Here is a 20524-nt window from a genome sequence, read left to right as displayed (position 1 = left end):
CGATTTCACACCGAGCAAGTTTATTTGGATTTGAGGTATGAAGGTGTGTCCACACACAAATGTGAATATGAAGAATGGTGTCCTTTCATTCAAAGGGATGTCAGACTTTTCCGTAACATCTTCACTGTGACTACGTCTAACCTAAACAAACCTCAGTTTTAACATTCATTTGTTCAGGATGGGGTGAGACCACAGCTCTGGTTCTGAGGTCAGACTTCCAGGCTTTATTTATTAAACCGAGCTGTGACAGAAAAGCACGTATAAGTCGGTTTCGAAATCCATACTTGGAAGTGGCAAGAATCTCTAAACAGTCCAGACTTGACTAGAAGCGATTTTTGGGTTTTGCTCTTTAGGGACGTGCTTGCTCTTGTCCGTCTGTCTTCGTGCTGCAGTTTTGGATGGCTGCTCGTTTCCCCTTTGGTCAAACTAGTTCTGCTGAACCAAAACCTCAGCTCTGCCACTCTATCAGCTCAGGAACGAGGCAGGTGATCAGTCTGATATGTGCATCGTCTCTCCCTCTGCAGAGTGAATTCAACAGCTTTGTTTGCACTTAAGTGTTAAATGAAAAAGATGAAACCAACAGTATGGGTAATGTTACTTACATGGGTTTATGTGGTGACACCAAACATGATTATTGTAGATCAGCACTCATATTTCTTTGCAAGTTCAGGTTGTCTTTGAACTTCTGGGCATGAATGAAAACACAGACACAACTTTAAATTCATCGTGTTGTTCTTTTTATCTTCACTGTGTCACTGTATATAGACGGCAAAAACACCTGTTCATAAACACCAAAGAATTAATATTAGAAATGAGTTTACTAGTTGTTCTTTTTTACAAGCTACACATTTATTGTGTAAGACCAAGTAATCAGTTACAGGCACTATCACTGTCCATCATATCTATAGATATGCATGACCACACATTCCAGTCACCCCACTGCAGAGAGCCACTGCACCAAAAACACTTATTTATAAACAATGACGTACACTTACATGTCAACAACACGCATGTATATGTAGATGTTTGTACACATAATATATTTAATTTGAGTCTTTTAACCCTTTCACACGCCATGGTCACTACAGTGGGCAGCTGTTCAAAGGTTCTTGTGTCAGTGTTGATGGTGTACTTGCACATAAATCACTACATTGGACACTGATGTGTCCCTCCATACCTGCCACCCATTCCAAAGGGGATGTTGTCCACCTAAGTGGACATGTAAAAACTATTTGAAAAATACATGTTTAAAAAATAAAGTTCAAAAATCTTTTTTTCAAGATGAATAAAAAAATCCTGATGGATTTTGCCATAATTCATGCATGACAGGGTTAAGAATAATTCCCATAATCTATATGGGCGTTGATACTGGTGCCCGAGGCAGTTTAGAGAGAGCAGAAATTTGATTATCAATGGAAGAAAATTAGCAGCATAGAAAACTTTAGTACTAGCATTTGAATTACTGCAGAGTTACTGCATTAACTGGTTTTTCTGTCCTGTCGCACCAATTTTTATTTACAGCACCAATTCACATAAACTGTTGCCTCAAGGTGACCCTGTAATATTAAACAACATGAACAAAGACAAAGAATCAAGAGAAAATCCAGCGATTACACAGCCCCGTACAAGCAAGGACTTGATGAGGGTGGGAAGGAAAAACTCCCTTTTAACAGGAAGGAAGCTCTGCTGCCCTCTGCTGCAGCAGGTTGGGGACTATAAGCAACCTGTAGTTTACTATGGAAGGAAACTGAAGGCTAACTGAAATCCACTTGGTTTCATTGCTACAGTCTTTCATTCTACTATTTCTGATGTGAACATTGTAGGGACATTTATGCAACTCTCTCCTTCTGCAGCTATACTGTCATTAAAGTCTTCACTACTGTAGTTCCTTTTGCCTGTGCACCAAGCTGAGGGGTCTGAAATTGTGCCTCTTCCTCTGTGACTGTGTAATGGACTTGCACTCCACAGGTGGGGACACCAGGTGATGATGCTTGCAGCATCGTTAATAGTGCTGCTCCTGCACAGCTCCAGTACCAGTGTAAAATTTGCCAATGACTCAGCGGTGGTAGCCTTGGTCTCTAATGAGGATGACTCTGCCTACCTGAAAAAACGTGAAGGTGTAATTTCTGTGGATCCAAGGAGATTATTGTGGATAAGACAAAATCAGCTCAGAATCTAACTCCATCCCACTCAGGCTCCACTGGCCTTTTGTGGGATGAGTCAGCAGTTCCAAATATCTTCATGTGTATATTTTTGAGGCCCTGGCCTGAACTATTCACACCTCCACTGCAGAAAGCAGCCACCTCAGCAACTGAGGAAATTCACTCTTTAATGCCATACACTAAACATTCTTTAATGCTACTGTACTTGTCGGAGTTGCATATAACAGCTCATTAGACAGACCTGCAGGTCATCTACACCCAATGATGCAGGCCTGGGGCGAAACAGATCACTGCTGACACGTTTCACCCGAGCCATATACTTTTCTACTGGCTGCATTCAGGCAAACGCCTCTGCAGGCAGAACTGAGACGAGGAGAAGCTTTCTTTGCTGTCTTTTTAACCACAGGCTGTGCAAAGTCTAAATTTACCTTAATCCCACTTTAATATTTTCATTCTCTTCTGCGTGGCATTATTTAAGCTGCATGCACAGTTTAAATTCTGCCCACGTGTATTAGATTAATATCTATACTCGCTCATTACATAACACTTACCTGCCACAATTGAACTTGTTGCCCTTGTAATTGTAACATTAACTCATCCCTATTTATCTTACACTCTCTGTTTTACCATTTGTCTAGCTTTGGTCTCATTTTGGAGCCTGACCATGCTCTCACAGTTAGAGGCTGCAGCCCTTTCATTTAGCTTAGTCCTATCCTTTACATAGAATTTTGTTTAATATAATATATTATATGTATAATGCATTACAGTCATGTATAGTGATTATATTGTTTTTCACCACAGTGAACACTGCTACCATTATCAGCTTCAGTGGACCAGCACATCATGAAAAAAGTAACACTAAGTGTACAATGGGTGTAGTGTGAGTGCTTATGCGTCTCTCAGCCTTTAGTTTTGTTCTCAGTAACTGAGAAGCTCTGTTGGGTGTTGAGATCAGGTAACTTTCCCTGAAGAATATCTCATGTCTTTGCCTTGAGACTCTTTGCTTTGGCAGTATACTCTGGGTCGTTATCCGTTTGCTCCGTGCTGTCTGAGCAATTTTGTAGCACTTGGCTGAATCTGAACATAGAATATAGCAGAATTGATCACATCATTAATAAAAACTGCTAACTTTTCTCTTCCTATTATTGTGGTGCAAGTCAATCTTAGTTTCATCTGTGCAGAGAATTTTTCCAGAACTGTGTGTTATTTTGGATGTTTTGTGCAGTCTGACCTTTCCTTCTTGTTCGTCAGTATCATCAGTGGTGTGCACCTTGTTTTAAACCTTGTGTACTGAAGGTTTAAAACATGAAGGCGTCTCTGGGTTGTAGACAGCGATACACCTGGCTCCCTGGCGTAACTATATGCTTTAGCACAGAAAGAATTCTGTAATTATCCACTTTGTCTCTGATCTTTCAGGCCTTTGGGTCTTTCTGAGCTGGCCAGTGTATTTTCTTTAAGCATTTAACAGACTGTTGATTTGCCCTCTCCTAAAGTTTTCAAAAGTCCTAGAATATTCTCCTCCTAGAGTATACTCAGAGAGGTGTTACGTAAAGCAGTTTCACCCCGGTTATTTTTTATTCCTCAGGCCTCCAGAGACGACACCAAGCTCAGCAGTCATTTCACAAAACCATCTTCAGTTACGCATGCACCTTCTAGAAGGGGAGACATGCAAGGCCCTCTGCAGAGCTCCACTTCTTTGTTTGTTTCCACCAGTTTTATAGAAGCAACCCCATCGTAAAACCCACATGGTGTGTTGTAAACTCTGTGTTTGCGTATGTATGCGCGAGCACGTGAGTGCCTGTGTGTGCGCAGTGGCATTTGATTAAACATTTCATTTATTAAGCATACAGTTTCAGCATACCTGTGTGTGTGTGTGTGTGTGTGTGTGTGTGTGTGTGTGTCTGTGTGTGTGTGTGTGTGTGTGTGTGTGTGTGTGTGTGTGGTGTGCTGTCTGTATATGTGACTTCCTGCGGTCATAAAGTCATCTCCCCTCACCCAAGCTACACCAAATTCCTCTACAAAAAAAGTTAACAGATTACAAGCACTGAGACCCCCACTCTGCATCCACTGGGCCATTGGCCTCTTGTTGTCTTACTTTTACAGCTAAGCATGTGGAGAGTCTCCTGCAAACCTACTTCTAAGTTATGACAATTATGAGCTTTTATTACATTCAGGGACAAGCATCAGCATCAGCATCCCCAACTGTAGCTTCCTGTCTCCTTTTATGACAGGCAGACCCCCAGTGTCCATAAATTCCTCTCCTGCTACACAATCACACACTCTCAGGCCTACAGCTAAACCAAACTGAAACACACAGACACATCCTTCCCTATTCCTCTGATCTACTGCCAGTTAAAAGGGAGTTTTTCCTTCCCACTGTCACCAAAGTGCTTGCTCATAGGGGGTCATATGAATGTTGAGGTTTCCTCTTCTGTATTTAGGGCTGGGTATCGTCACAGTTCTCTCTCAGCATCACAGCAGGTGTGTCAAAGTAACTAAAGATATAAAACAGAAAAACTTGAAGCAGCTTTTCCTCTCCTGGCTTCGTATAGCAGATAACATTAAAAATATTCTGCAGTAATTAAAAAACTGAATAAAACCACGAATCAACATATGAACCTTACCTGATGCTGCATTGACATTATAATAGACAATAGATAATAGATAATAAACAAGTGAATAATACAGAGATTTGAGATGGTAAACTGGTAAATTCATGACAATGTTTATCAAGCATGAAGTTTGGATCTTGTTTTGCTGCTGGTTCAGTGAATTTTGGTCAGAGAGTGACGAAACCTGCAGCATCAGGATCTGTGAGCTGTCGGCAACGACAGCGTGTCCGTGTAGGTGCTGCCGGGTGAACGGGGTATCTGCACTTTGTGTTTACGTCTTTTTCCATTGACCTGCTCTTTAATCGTTGCTGTTTTAGCTGTTTGGCGGTTGTTGAAATAGTTTTGTGAACTGTTACCTGATATTCTGGCGTTTCTGGCAAAACAAATCGATTCAGGAATAATGAATTGATATCACGTTACTCAAACTAAAATCGATTTGAATTGGGAAATAATAATTTTTCAAACCCACCCCTAGCTGTGTTATAGTATAAAGAGCTGAATGTTGTTGTATAAATAAAACTGAACAGAAGTGTGTGCCATCTCTCCGATGATTTATTTTTGGGTTTTCAATCTAATCTAATGTTATGTCAGCATCTCTTTGGAGTTCATATTGAGAGTTAAACATCTCCCAAATGCAAGTTTCAAATTTGGAATGAACTCTAGATTAATGAGGTAACAGGCCGGGCCAATCGATCGCCCAGTTACTTTTAAGCTTCAAAAATGAGCACCATGTATAAAAATGGCTTTTCTTAAACAGTTAATGCAATACTTTTGTTTTGTTCTTGTTTCTGAAGGTCTGCACCTCAATCATTGTGTCATTGTCCAGATCTGGGAGATACCATATTTTGCAAGTCAGCGAAGTGACTATGAGTGAAAGTTATATGTTTCTTGCAAGTAGTATCATAAACCATAGAAACCATAGAAACATGTGCTGCATCCCTCCCGTAGCTGATTATCACCCAGCAGGTGATAATATATTCATTTTGACCCTTTCCAGGATTACTGAGTTCCTTAAACCAATTATGTTTTCAGTGTCTGCACAAGGACAGAAATCACTGACCTTTGCCACATTGATGTCACTGTGTGGTTGGTTACAGCTTTAAATGGCAGTGACTGAGTGAGCACAGGCCCAACTTTCCCCTCTCTGACGTAACGTGATGAATGAAACAGCTGCCATTGAACCACTCAGGAGGAGGAACAAGCTGAAAGCATGAGGAGAAAACTGAGCTTAGCTAAGTCTGTGCTGAGGAAGTGTTTTTATTAAGTGACTCCAGAAGTGAATGTCAGCACATTTTACAAGTTTCCTGACATTACTGAACAATGAGGAGCACTTTTGTCCAATCAAAGTATATCCGCTCTGCTCAAATATAACTTCAGCTCTATACTCAGGGGACTTTAGATCTTTTACCTTTTCTCAGCTGTAGGGAAACAGCTGACTATGAGATTCTGTATATAGGAAACATCTGACATGTCTTCCAAGGAAACATCTGCTGCTCATCACTCTAGACACAAAGGATTAGGTACACCTGTGCCTTCCTTTATCTGTCCACACTGATTGTGGTCATGAAAATGTAAAAATATCCCACTATTTGCATAAATTTCAGGGATAAATCTGATCAGATCTCTGCCTACAAGCAATAGTAATGCATACGTTATGGATCTTTTTCCAGTGTAGTTTTTTTCTGTAAAACGGGCCCAGCCTAATGGATTATGATTCCTCGTGCCGCATGCATCCAGTGCCAATATTTACCACTGATAATACTGTGTGTGAACAGGTGGAAGATAAGATTACAGAGTGTATTCAGCTTGTCTATCAATGCAGGACAGCACAGCACCTGTTGAACCTGCACTAGGCTGAGAGGAGCTTGCTCACTTCAGTAGGACATCAGAAAACTAAAGCATCCACTCAGGCAAACATAATGGCTGAATTTGGTTGTTAAAAGTTATGGTGTGGACTTCACGGTCTGTTCTGGTTCACCGGGCATTGTGCTTTCTCCACAGACTGGACATTGATTGTTAACCTGAGAAATGCTGAACACAGGTTCTACAGAACCAACAGCTTCAATTCTGTCCAATCCAAAAATGTTTTACTGTGCAGTAGAGGAAAATCTTTGGATATGGTGTTGTAGCCTGGTTTGGCAACTTTGGTCCACAGTTAAAATCTCACTTTATCCTAAATGCTATGAAAATCATTGACATGAGGCAACATCACTCTGATGTATCACATGGTTTACCTGGAGCCACCTGGGGCTGTCACTGTTTGGAAAATATTTAAATTATCCATTTAATCACCTTTTACCTGTTGTCACACTCATGCTACACAAATGTCCTTTCAGTTTCTTATAGAAGTCATCCAAACCTGTTATACACTAGTTAAGTCTAAGTGGATAAACCTATAGCAGTGTTTCCCAACCTCTTGGAGCCACGGCACATATTTCACACTAGAAAAATCCCACGGCACACCACTAAACAAAAATGTCACAAAAACCATATTGATCATTTACCCAAGAACACCAGGTATAGCACAACTCAATTCAATTCAATGTTCAGCGTCAAATCACAACAACAGTCGCCTCAAGGACCTTTATATTGTACAGTAGACCCTACAATAATACATGGAGAGAAAAACCCAACAATCATATGAGCCCCTATGAGCAAGCACTTTGGTGACAGTGGGAAGGAAAAACTCCCTTTTAACAGGAAGAAACCTCCGGCAGAACCAGGCTCAGGGAGGGGCGGCCATCTGCTGTGATTGGTTGGGGTGAGAGAAGGAAGACAGGATAAAGACATGCTGTGGAAGAGAGACAGAGATTAATAACAGATATGATTCAATACAGAGGTCTGTTAACACATAGTGAGTGAAGAAGAAACACCCAGTGCATCATGGGAATCCCCCAGCAGCCTACGTCTATTGCAGCATAACTAAGGGAGGATCCAGGGTCACCTGGTCCAGCCCTAACTATATGCTTTAGCAAAAAGGAAAGTTTGAAGCCTAACCTTGAAAGTAGAGATAGTGTCTGTCTCCTGAATCCAAACTGGAAGCTGGTTCCACAGAAGAGGGGCCTGAAAACTGAAGGCTCTCCCTCCCATTCTACTTTTAAATACTCTAGGAACAACAAGTAGGCCTGCAGAGCGAGAGCGAAGTGCTCTAATAGGGTGATATGGTACTACAAGGTCATTAAGATAAGATGGGGCCTGATTATTTAAGACCTTGTATGTGAGGAGCAGGATTTTGAATTCTGGATTTAACAGGAAGCCAAACAGGAGAAATCTGCTCTCTCTTTCTAGTCCCTGTCAGGACTCTTGCTGCAGCATTTTGGATTAACTGAAGGCTTTTCAGCGAGTTTTTAGGACTTCCTGATAATAAGGAATTACAGTCGTCCAGCCTGGAAGTAATAAATGCATGAACTAGTTTTGGATAATTTAGAATTGGCTCGGTTTGTCCCCAGTATACCTTTGTTGCTTTCTTCTGACCACTACTCATGCTAGGACCAGGACCAGCTCAGACTGAACACTTTTTCTTTTCAAATATTTATCTATTGCTATTAGGACTGCATCATCTTACAGCATGACTATTATGTCATTTCTTCTTCATCTTCTTCTGTTTTCCTGGCAGTTGGCAACTCATTGAATTAGAGCAGGTAGTTGTACTGCCCTCTAGTGGAAGAGAATGTAATTGTTCTGCCTGTTACTCATGCTGGTCGCTTAGAGTATTAATCAGGTGGAAGCAGATAATCTTCCACAGCACACCTGATCATTTCTCACAGCACACCTATGTGCCGCACCACAGTGGTTGGGAAACACTGCCCCATAGTGTGTAAAGTTGCTGGCAGGGATGCTAGCAAGCTTAGGAGTAAAAGTGCATCCCAGTAATTTTCCTCCCAGCATGTCCAGTTCCCTCCAAAAATGAAGTAAAAGAGATGTTGTTTAAAAGTTCCTGAGTATAAAGTTGTGTATGCTAAAGCCAGCTGACATCTCTTCCAATTCCTTCAGCTGTGATGCTTTTCATGCTTGAGACCGATTCTGTTGATTAAAGTTCTGCTGCTTATGCACCTCACAGAGAGTCTGTTTGAGACTTCAGGGTACGGCTGACCCTCAATACATTTTAATCACACATCAGTTCTCATTAAAAAACAGTCGATATTTGAGGAAAAGAAAGAGAGGGAGGAAATATAACCTCAATCACTCCTAACAGAAGAGTTGTTGTTTGAATAGAAACACTTGGTGTGAATCTTAGAAGACGCTCTCTCTCATGACTTTACAAATCTCATGAGAATCCAGCTGCATCATGAGGTAAGCATCACACTGCACAGGACATGACAGGAAGTGATTAGTGGATAAGACTGTTTGTCCTACCTCCACCTGCCCTCCAGTAGATACTTTAAAGCCCGAGCACAGGCCAAATAGTTTTCACAGCTTTTTGTTCCCTTTCCCACGGAAACTTAGCACAAGAACTGTAATTATTTTACTACACGTTGCTCATTTGCTCTAAATTTTTAAGGCTAGATTTGGTCTTTGAAGATCTTTATGCCAAATGAAGGGAATACAGGGTGGTCTTTGGAACAGCTGATGTAGTTGTTCCTTCAAAAACAGAGCCAGAGTGTGTTTCAGTTACTCACAATCTTTTGATTTTAGTCAAAGCCCTTCTTGCATCGTGACAACCAGATGTGAAATTCCTTCAGGCTATTTGGAAATTACATTCTAAATAAATAGGGAGAGATTCCCATCATCACTGGAACATAAACATGGTGCAGTGGTTAACACAGTTTCCTCACAGCATGAAGGTCTGGTTTCAGGTGTGTGGGCCAGCCGGGGCCTTCTCTGTGTGGACGTTTCATGTTCTCCCTGTGGGTACACTTCCTCCCACAATCCAAAGACATGAAAGTTCGGATAAATGATGATTTCAAATTATCCACAAATGAGAAGCAGATAAAGTGCTTACAATGAATGGTTAAAAATAGCTTGTAACTTGTTTCCATGTACGGACCAATCAAATGTTCAAAAGCTTGAAAGATTCAGCAACTTTCAACCAACATATTTGTTACCTATATGCAATGCCCAACATTACTGCTGATGGTTCAATCATTAACTCTAGCAAATTACAATTAATCAAATTTTAATCTCAATTACAATCTCAGCTTTCAGGGATTAAATGGACACGGTTAAAACATGTGCTCCAGTAGAACACAACAAAAGCAAATCAGATGTTCAGTCTATGTTAACAGACACATGCACAACAACAGGCTGGCAAACCAGAAGCTTGTGAAATTTGGTGTCTGCGACAGACTGGCGACCTGTCCAGGGTGTACACCCCCCCTTCCAGACTGCTGGGACGGGCTCCAGCCCCCCTGCGACGCTGACATGGATAAGTGGAAGAGGATGGATGTCGCAGACACACAGGGACAGACAACCATTCTCGCTCACATTCACTCCCGCATTCACACCTATGGGCAAATTGGATTAACCAATTAACCTATCCCCACTAACTGCATGTCTTTGGATGGTGGGAGGAAGCTGGAGTACCCGGAGGGAAGCCACGCAAACACGGGGAGAACATGCAAACTCCACACAGTGCTGACCACCGTGCCACCGTGCAGGCGATATATTTCAGTTAATGTTTCTTTGAGTGCCATTTCCCCTCCTAATGTTTTTAATACCGATTTATTCTGCTTCTGACCTCACTCCTCGTTGTCTTCTCAACTAAGAAATTTGAATCTATCTTTAAAAAACTTCCAGTGGTCGCGGTTAACCACTCCGCTTTTTTCTGTCCGACTTGACGCACCAGCAGCTCTCCTGCTGAGAGGTTTGGCTGGATTGGTGTTCCTTGAAGATCAAACAGAGTCTTAAAAACCGTAAAATGAACACAGAATTTGAAATTCAGATTACAAGCAGAATGGCTTACACAGGATAAATTGGGCGGCTCGTTCTGATCATTCTCACAAAGAAAATGTTCACGTTATTATTCAGGAAGGCAAGGAGAAAATGTATGGTGAGCAGACAGAAGTATTGGAACTCATGGTGATGGAAAAACACAAAATGTGGCAGAAGAAACGTGTATGCTGTTGTTTCATTTTGTTACACTGAAGCCATAAATGCCATAATTAGCTTGTTTTTTATGGATAATGTCAGTTAAAAATAAGCAAAACAAAATGCAATTCTTCAAATTCTTATGCAAAATGCTTTTTAAAAACATTTGATGAACAAATTTTACATAACACATGATCCCAACTGAAGTCATGGAAGTGTTGCCAAAAATATTTTATTGTTTTTTTTGCTGCCACTGTATCAGACAGCATATTGTTTGTGTTGAAGGACAACACAACAGGATTCCTTTTAAAAGAAGACCGTCGTTTGGCATTTATTTGGAAAACTGTTGAAAAGCACTGCTTGTTCACGCTGCTCTGTGTTAAACATTAATAAAACGAAGGTGGTGCAGACAGTCAGTCTGTACAACACTGTGCAGCCCGGTCTCTTCTTCCATCTGACCTCCCTTGTCACTTCCAGTTGCCACGTTATGGCTGTGAAAAGCCTGCAATAGTTCAGACTTTATCGATTTTTCTTCTTTTCCCATCTTGACTGGCAAGCAGTGACTTTCTATCCACTTTTGACAATCACAGAAACTTCAGATTGGAATTGATTTAAGTCCCCGGGGAGCCCAGGTGCATTTAAGACACTGCAAAAATTTAATGAATTATCAGTTTGTTACATAATATGACACTAATGATGAATGTTGAACAAATAACCATCTATGTAGGCAGAGACTGACTCTGACTCATCTTCAGTGGCTGAATTTTGTACTTTAAGAGGCCACATATGATATTTCCAACAGTAAGAGTTAATATTACGGTGGTCAGGACTGTATTAGCAGATTAGATTAGTTTGAAAAGAAACATTTGTTTTGGACAAATGGGATAAAATTAAAACTGAAAACTAAATTCCCACACACACATATGAAGTCACAATTCACCTTTTGCCATCAGTAGTTTAACTGAGAATGGCACTAAAGAAAATTTACACCTGTTTGGTATTCTCTACCTTTTTCTTCCTGATGGCATCAACTCTTTAGAAACTGTGAGTCTAAATGCTTACATGTTGTCGCTTGCTCAGTCTTCTCTCAATGTTAATTTTAGTCTTTTGGCCTGACTGGATCCACAAAAATTGTTTAGACACCTTCATAAGTATCCAGAATGTGGATCCCAACAAATCCCATGTGATGGGACATGGTTCCTATGTTTAGACACACAAACAACTTAGCTAGGTTTAGAGAAAAGATCGGATTTGGATAAAAACAGGATATGGTCTCAAGGCATAGACTGTAGTTAAAGGATGGGCTGCCACGACGTCACCCACAGGTTAGTGAAATCCTGTTGGGAAGCCTGGAGCTTTTTAGCCGCCACCATCATTGTGTTTTGAATGAGTTTACTCATGATAGGTACTGCATGTTTTACTAATTTTATGAAACTATGGATTGAGTCCATAAACACACCTTTTGCACAACCCGCTGTCATTGCTGCATTTTTCTATTGCACTTGTTTCTGCTCTGTTCTGTCTAGTGTTGCACTGCATTGATTGTCTGCTACATGTAGCACTGTGGTCTTGGAGGAACCCTGTCTGACTTCAGTGTGCGCTCATGGTTTCAAAGACAATAAAGCCACCTGACTTGACATCAGGAAAACGTTTAACAACGTCACAGAGCGAGGGAGCTGAGGGCTGTTTCCTGTGGACGTCTACAGCAGCTAGGAGCTGCTTCTGCTGACAAATAAAAACACTGCAGGTTTCAGTCACTTCCACGTTGGCTTCACTGTCCACTGTTAAAAGGAGCTACTAGAAGATGTTTTCACCAGAGCATGGTTCATAATCAGCTGTTTGCATAAGCAACCTTAGTACAGGAGCACGGTCTGACTCTGCTGCCCCGCTGACATTTTGTCTAGACCAGGGGTGGGCAACTCCAGGCCTCGAGGGCCGGTGTCCCTGCAGGTTTTAGATATGTCCTTGATCCAAGACAGCTGATTTAAATGGCTAAATGACCTCCTCAACATGTCTTGAAGTTCTCCAGAGGCCTGGTAACGAACGACACATTTGATTCAGGTGTGTTGGCCCTGGGTGAGATCTAAAACCTGCAGGACACCGGCCCTTGAGGCCTGGAGTTTGACACCCCTGCTTTAATATGTCACAAGTTTGTGAAGTCTAGTGAAATCTGTCTGAGATATCCTTGTAGCTCTCAGGATCAAGACACTGTTGAACATTTCTTAACTTTTCCACTAATAACATCATTCAATTCAATTCAATGTTATTTATGCAGCGCCAAATCACAACATAAGTCACCTCAAGGCGCTTTATATTGTACAGTATATCCTATAATAATACATACAGAGAAAAACCCAACAGTCATATGACCCCCTATGAGCAAGCACTTTGGCGACAGTGCGGAGGAAAAACTCCCTTTTAACAGGAAGAAACCTCCAGCAGAACCAGGCTCAGGGAGGGGCGGGGCCATCTGCTGTGACCAAGTCCAAAAATGTGACAGTATTGTTCAACACTTTGGTTCATTAACAAACGTGCAAAAGTGCTGTGAAACCAACAAAGGCTGATTCTTCACACTCTCAGTAACAACGTTTTATTGCTGCTTTAATATTTACTGCAGTATTCAGGTGTGTCTCACAGGGTTTTTCTAATGATGCAACATAATGTGCTGCTGCAATTGCACTGTAGGTATTTCATTAGAAATCATAAATGTTTCTGTCAGTTCAATATTATTTTAAAAAATCGTTCACAAATTAGGACATTTCAAAGTACTCACAAACTTTTGAGCAATAGGCTTGTTGCTGACTCGTTTTCTAATTACTCTGGTTAATTGTGGACTAATTGATTAACAGGCTAATAATTAATCAGCTCAGATTAAAAGGTTCTAAAAGTCCTAACCAGACTCGGCGTAAATGTTACGAGCCGTGAACTCCAAAGGACAGAAACGCTTTAAAGTGCAGTTAATGATGAGATTTTATAGACGCGTTGCAGCTGTATGCATGAGTCTAAAACACACACATGCAGAGAAGCTGCAGAGATGAGGGGAAATCATTGCTGCAAAAAAAGCCAAACGAAAAAGCCGTCACTGTTTCTCTACACTGCAATTACAGCAGAGAGAATAGTGTGCATTATTTAAGGACAAATGTACGCCGTGTAGGCAGACAGAAGCAGAAAGGTCCCGAACCCACACCCTTAATTACCTCACAGTGACGCACGAGAGCAAATCTGAAGGATGCTGGGCTGACAGACTGAACTTGTCCAAGTATATGTTATTTACCGATCCAGTGAACTCAGAGCTGTGCCTTTTGTCCTCTCGGTTCCAAAGAAAAAGGTGGAGTACGACGCTTTCCCTCATGAATACTTTATTATTCATGCAATGTCATTATTATCTCTCTCCTTTGATATTTTGCTCTTTAACATTTTTTTGCACTTCATAAAAGTTGAAATATTAATCCCAGTGAGGGAAGATCAAAGCTGCTTCATCATCCCTTTAACACGCTTGAAATGTTCTGCAACATGACAGACAGTTTAAAACAGACTCTGCTGCCCACGCTCGAAACATCCTGTGTCTTTAGTGTACCGGGCAGCCTTTAAGGGACCAAGCATTAGGATTTCATGGTGGGAACTGACAGGCTTTGCATTAATCATCTCCTCCACCCACACAGCTTTGCAACAGATACTCCCTATGTTAATGATACAGATTATGTCAAATAAGGACATTTTACAGACATTGTGTGAAATGCAAAAATACCAATGTGACAGATCAAGTGAGGAGAGTCATTGTGACAGGAGGCAGTCAAAGCTGTTTAATAGCAAATGATAACAAAAAGAGGCGAGGACATTTGCTGGAGCTCGCTTTTGAATCTTTACGATTTTATTTAAGGCTGACCTGCACGTCTTGCTCCAGGACACAGGAAAAGTGGCGTGTTCCTTGAGTCATGTCTAATTGGGCCGTGTTGTTACTGTTCAAGGTTACTGCTACAGAAAACCGTCTGTCAGATAATTATGACCATGGTGTGAACACCAGAGCTGCCTCCTGCTGTGTTAAACACACTCTTGTCACACTTGGTGCAAAGATGATTGACTCTTGGAGTCAGCTGTAGGATGCTCCAGTTGACCTGTAAGTGTCTCGACAGAGCAAGGACGGCTTATTATTTTGTTCTGATCTAATCACTGTTGAGATAAAATGATTTGCAGTGCTTCAATATTGCTATGCTTTTTTATTAATAAGTGTTATAAAGTCATGTAGTAGTATTAAGTGGACACAGGGGAGTAGAAAGCTGCAGACTCTCGCTCACGCTTGCCTGGGAAAAAGTAGATAAGAGGGGACCATCTCTGGTGGAAAGTTACTGAGACACTGTTGTTTAGACTAGAATGAGAGAGCTTCTGTAATAAAACTATCAGGGGCACACCAGCATTTTGAGATCTGCAGCAGCATGTCATGCAGGACGCATCTCCCTTCTAGAAGTAATAAAGTATTAAATGGTCTACTGAGCAGTGTTTGGTCTCTGAGGAATCAAAAGAACTGGGTGAAGTGTTGCTGTTAACATCACCCAAACCTACGCAGCATTTGTTAAAGCCTGATTCCAGCTTTAGGATGGTTGTTTACCAGGTGACATGATTGTTGAAGAAAACCTTCAAGATGGGATTTTATAGCATGTTTGGAGAAGTAAAAACAAGCTGCAGACTTTTATTAAAGTGTTATGTCACAGCAGCCTTCAGGGCTCAAAATGAAGCCAGAGTGGAGGCAACAGAAACGGCTCCTCTAACGGTCATTCGAGGGTTATTCTAAAAATGAGTCAGGCCACGTAGAGTAGCTGTCTGCTGGGCTTTACCTCAGCTGATTCAAGTCACTGAACTGAACATGTTAAATGTGTCTGTGATGTCGGAGCTGTCGGAGCATTTCTATGGCTCACTGTGTGCTTAACCTCCCTTAAATTCTACACTCAGATATTTTCTCATCCAACAAATAAGCTTAGCAATCCTTTGTCAGTGATTTGTGTTCTGGTAAGTGTAAGTCCACTATTAACTTTGTCCGTGTTTGGTCACAACCATCACCAGATCTGTGCAAAAGTCTTGAGTGGCTGGGCACTTTTTATTTCTGCTTCAGGTATTTTACAGTTTTTATTTGACTAATTTTACAATCATTTTCAGCACAGTCTTTGTAACTGACCATTTACAGTGGCAACTTAACATGGATCTATAAGCATAAAACGTGCACCTAACTCATGAGATGAACTGGTGTTGTATCAGAAAAACCAAAGTTCAAACGGTTCAAATCAGGAGTGAAATCAACCACCTGTAAACATGGAGGCTCTGTCATTTGGGGGTTTGTTGAAGATGAAAATGAATTATGACAGCAGTGTCGTATGCTCAGATCTGTAAAGTGTCGGGGATCTCCACCCTGCAACCAAACACATTGCCATTGTGCATACCTGATTAGAAAAACACATCAGAGAAGACTATCAGTCATGGACTGGCCTCCCCACAGCTCAGACTTCAACATTACTGAAGCAGTGTGGGATCATCGTGACAGAGCATGGAATGAAAGGCAGTCAGAGTAGAGCTCTGAGCGTCCTACAGGAAGACAGAGATCAGAAAAGAAGAATATAGGTTGTCACACCAAATACTGACTTTCCAGCTCTTCAAAAAGTTGTGTTTTTGTCATCTATGCTATATTTCCGTGTGTGAACATTTTTCAGTAAATTGCTGCAGCTAAATGAACGACGACTTCAGGTGTTTGCACAGCATCAAATGTGGGTTCATCTGATGGTAGCTAACTTCAAAAAACAAAAAAGGTTTCCACACAGCTGTGCTACACTGTGTTTTACTCTAAATGCTGAAATCAGTGAAGATCTGCCAGAATTCACTAAAACAAACAGAAAAAACAAACAATTGTTGATTGTAAAGTATCCTGGAGCCACTTTACATGATGTTTTAAAGTGCTTAAAACCCCACAGTATGAGTGCATACTGAGGTTACACACACAAATCAAGAAAGCTTCAAAGAAACTTTGAAGTTAATGTTTTCAAAAGCATGTACATATATTTCATTTCACATATGTTACAGACATTCACCCGCGATACCTCGAGCCCACAAGTTGGATACATGAACATGACTCAGTATCCAAGAACAAAATAAAGGTGTCTGTATATTTCAACGTGAAGTCGATTATGAACTCGTGTTTCATTTATATAACACAATATGCCCTTAATGCATTGACATGCAGTCTAAATCAGTCTGCAGTAGATCAATGGTACTCTGGTTACTTAAAACTTCTTTTGGTGTTTAAATGTTTATGTTGTATCTGATACTTCTTCATATTCCTGCACCTGAAGCCCCACAAATGGCAGTTAGACACACCGATGACTCACTCGCTCATGAAATTAGAGGCAACAGTGGAGTCAAACTCAAGCTGCTGGCTTTATGTCATAAAAACTGACTTTATATCACATTTGTTTGACACTGCTCGAGTAATGATGCTCATTAATCACACTCTTATTTCACACAGATGACTTGTAAGATGCAGCAATTAGTGATGAGTCACGACTGGAGTTAACACTCGACCCGACCCTGATCGTTTTTCACTGCAAGAGCGGGCTGGTATGCCATCTGATGACCAATCAAAAACCAGCGCTGGGAAGACATACTGATGTGTGATAGCGAGATAAATAGAGATTAGTTCTGACGCGATGCTCTTATGTCATCTCATTTTCCTTTTTTCCTTCCTCTCCTCCTCCTCCTCCTCAGATCTCCATTTGAGGTGTTTTCCGGAAAGGAGATATTCTTTGTTAACGAGACAGCTCAGCGGCACTTGTACTGGTGTGTGTAATTAAGGCTGGGCTCTGCAGATAGACGGAGACCTGAGCTCTCTGCTCTTCCCTTCACACCAAACTCCCAGTTTACACAAAACAAACTGATTGTGGGAAACACAATCAGAGCTAGACCACAGGCATTGATGTTTTTCTTCTGCTTATCATTCATATCAACTGCGTTGCCCTGTCCTGGAACAGAGTGAGACCTCTCATTATGGCATCTCTGCATATTTATGTGACAAGTTTAATTTGAAACATGATATAAATTACACGAGTCCCAACATCCTCATCTTTATTTCTTTTGAAGAAAAGGCTGGCAGTCAAGCTGAAAGCGAGCGAGGCTATTTTTAGCTCGTGAAAAGTCAACATTTTAGAAACAGAGGTTTTTTTTACATGGTAAAGGAGAAAAAACTTACCAACACTTTCTGTTGATTCCAGAGACCCTGGAATCAACAGAAAATGAATCAAACAGGATTTCTTTTGGATCTTAGCAAGGTAGAGTCATTCAGGTATCACTGGCAAAGCTGAGCAATTCTTATTTATACAAACACTCCTGCAGCACATTCATGGACAGCCTGCTCGGAGCTCTCTGTATAGCAGCAGATCGTTTACAGTTTTACTGCTGTTTACGTTCTGTGCCGCCATCTTGGATCGTGAACTCTGGGTATGCAGGGCTGCGCTGACTTTCCAAGTGGGAAAACCAAGTCGAGGGGGCATCCCACAAAAACACTTCTGACTGGAAACTGAATTTCCGAGTTCTGACGTAGTCATCTTCAACAACTCACCTCAGCATGGCTGCCATCAGTCAAAAGTGAGCTTCTCTGATTCAGCCTGTTCTGGGCTCCGTTCACCAGGTTTTACACAGTAAATAGACATGGATGATTCTCACCGAGAGCCTTCGACTGACAGGAAAAAACTCGAGCAGTAATACAAACACGCTGGCCAGCTACGAAGACGTTATGAGGTGTGTCTAAATTTAGTGTTTTTGATCTCTCCGGGTTGACTGAAACATATTTGTCCCTTAGCAGCCACCATAGCTAGGATTACACACACTTTAATTAGGAAGGATAAGAAAACAGAACTGAGTTAACTACATTACTGACATCTAGCAGTGAAAAATTCACACACTTTTAACATCAGGTCGTGATCACAGTGACAGTGCTGTCTTTGGAGAAATGCCTCACCACCTCATCAGTACTGTTTTGCAGTAAAACGTCTCTGTTGCTTAGCACTAATTAGCAGATATGTAGCTATTGTATCTGGACCGTTCATGGCACTGCTTAGTTATTGCCTAATAACTAAGCATTGAACCTATTTATCCAAATCTGATGGTTCAAAGTGTTATTCTAATTTATGTTTCATCGGCGTCTCGGCCTGCATGAGTCTCTTCCTGTTCATCATGTGTGATCTCCTTGTCTATGTAGGTTCCCCGTGTGCTTCCCTCTCGTGTCCCTTATCTGTTCCCACGTTCTTCTCCCTGTGTTCTGTGAGATTATTATATTATCTTATGCCATGTTATACCCCTAATTAAAGATTGTGAAATTATTATGTAGTTTTAGTTTGCATTATTTTCCTGAATTAGAAGAAGGTGATAACTATTACACTTATTAAACTGATTTGTATTACATTAGACTGCTGATTTATGGTGAATGAATGATATTGTTTTATGATGCATTATACTGCTGAGGTATAAGAAATACTGTTTTCAGAGAGTCATCGCCTTATTAGTCTGATTAGAAAAGAACAGAACATACTGCACAGGAAGCCAAGGTCATAACTTAGGCGCCGTGTGAGAGAAAGAATGTGGATGTTTAGGCTTTTACGACTAGGTCGGGGCCACTAGAGGCTATAAGAGTTTGAGTAACCCTCGCCCAGTTTGAGATTTTCTGTGTCCCTCTGCATGCATGTCTCCCCATCCGGATGGTTTATGCTCACAAAGTGTTGAATTGTATGAAATAAAAGATTGTTGATTGAGCATTTATACACCGAGTATTGTCCTTCTTTCAGCCCAAAGATCGAAAGAATTGGGAGGATTTAACAGTACCTACCCGTTCCCCCAGTCTGTCGTGTAATTCATGTCTGTGTGTTCCTTGTCCTATTGTCAAGTTTGGTTGTCATGTCTATGTCTCTCCATGTTTCCTGTTTTATTTTGAAAAGGTCTAGTGTTTCCCTGTTCAGTGTGTTAGTTTTACTTTTCCCTGTGGTGTTGTGATAATTTGTGTCAGCTGTGTCTCCCAGGTGCTTCCCTCGTTACCCATCTGTGTATTTCAGTCCTCTGTCTTCCTCTGTTCTTTGTCAGGTTGGCTGTGTCCCAATTCAGGGTCTGCACGCTTGAAGTACGCATTTTAAGTGCGATTACGTCACCGCCACGCGTCGACGGCTGTCCCAATTCGAAGTGTACTTCAAATACGTACTCCAAATGCGCCATCGATTTCCCCAAATATCAAGCGTGTCACTACCCGATCCGTACCGGAAACCCGATCAGTACCCTGCATGCACGAAAGGTGTCTACTTCCGGTCGAAGTGTTTTACGATAGTTACGGGTCAGAGTATCTGTTAAGATGTTAAGAATGATAAGTATCTCTTAAAACGCTTCCAATAATGAAACATTTCAATATAATGTGGACAAAAACGAAAAATAACTCCCCGATCCTTACTGGGCATGTGCAAAGTCAGACCGTACAAATTGGGTCTACCCGATCCGTACCGCTCCACATAATAGCCCAATTTGGAACAATAGATATATACTGAAGAACAGAAAATCTATTTTTATTCAAGATTGGTTATCAAAAGGTGTTTGGGCAATTGCCCATTTTGTAGATGAGGAAGGACATGTTCTAGGACATCAAGATTTTTGCCAAAAATTTAATATCCAATGTTCTAAAAGTAAATTTAATCGGGTTATAAAATC

The sequence above is a fragment of the Haplochromis burtoni genome, unplaced genomic scaffold (genome assembly GCF_018398535.1).
Source record: "Haplochromis burtoni strain Fernald_Lab_line unplaced genomic scaffold, NCSU_Asbu1 Contig_231, whole genome shotgun sequence".
NCBI classification, from domain to species: domain Eukaryota; kingdom Metazoa; phylum Chordata; class Actinopteri; order Cichliformes; family Cichlidae; genus Haplochromis; species Haplochromis burtoni.
The sequence above is the reverse complement of the archived record's forward strand: the minus strand, read 5'-3'. Positions refer to the sequence as shown.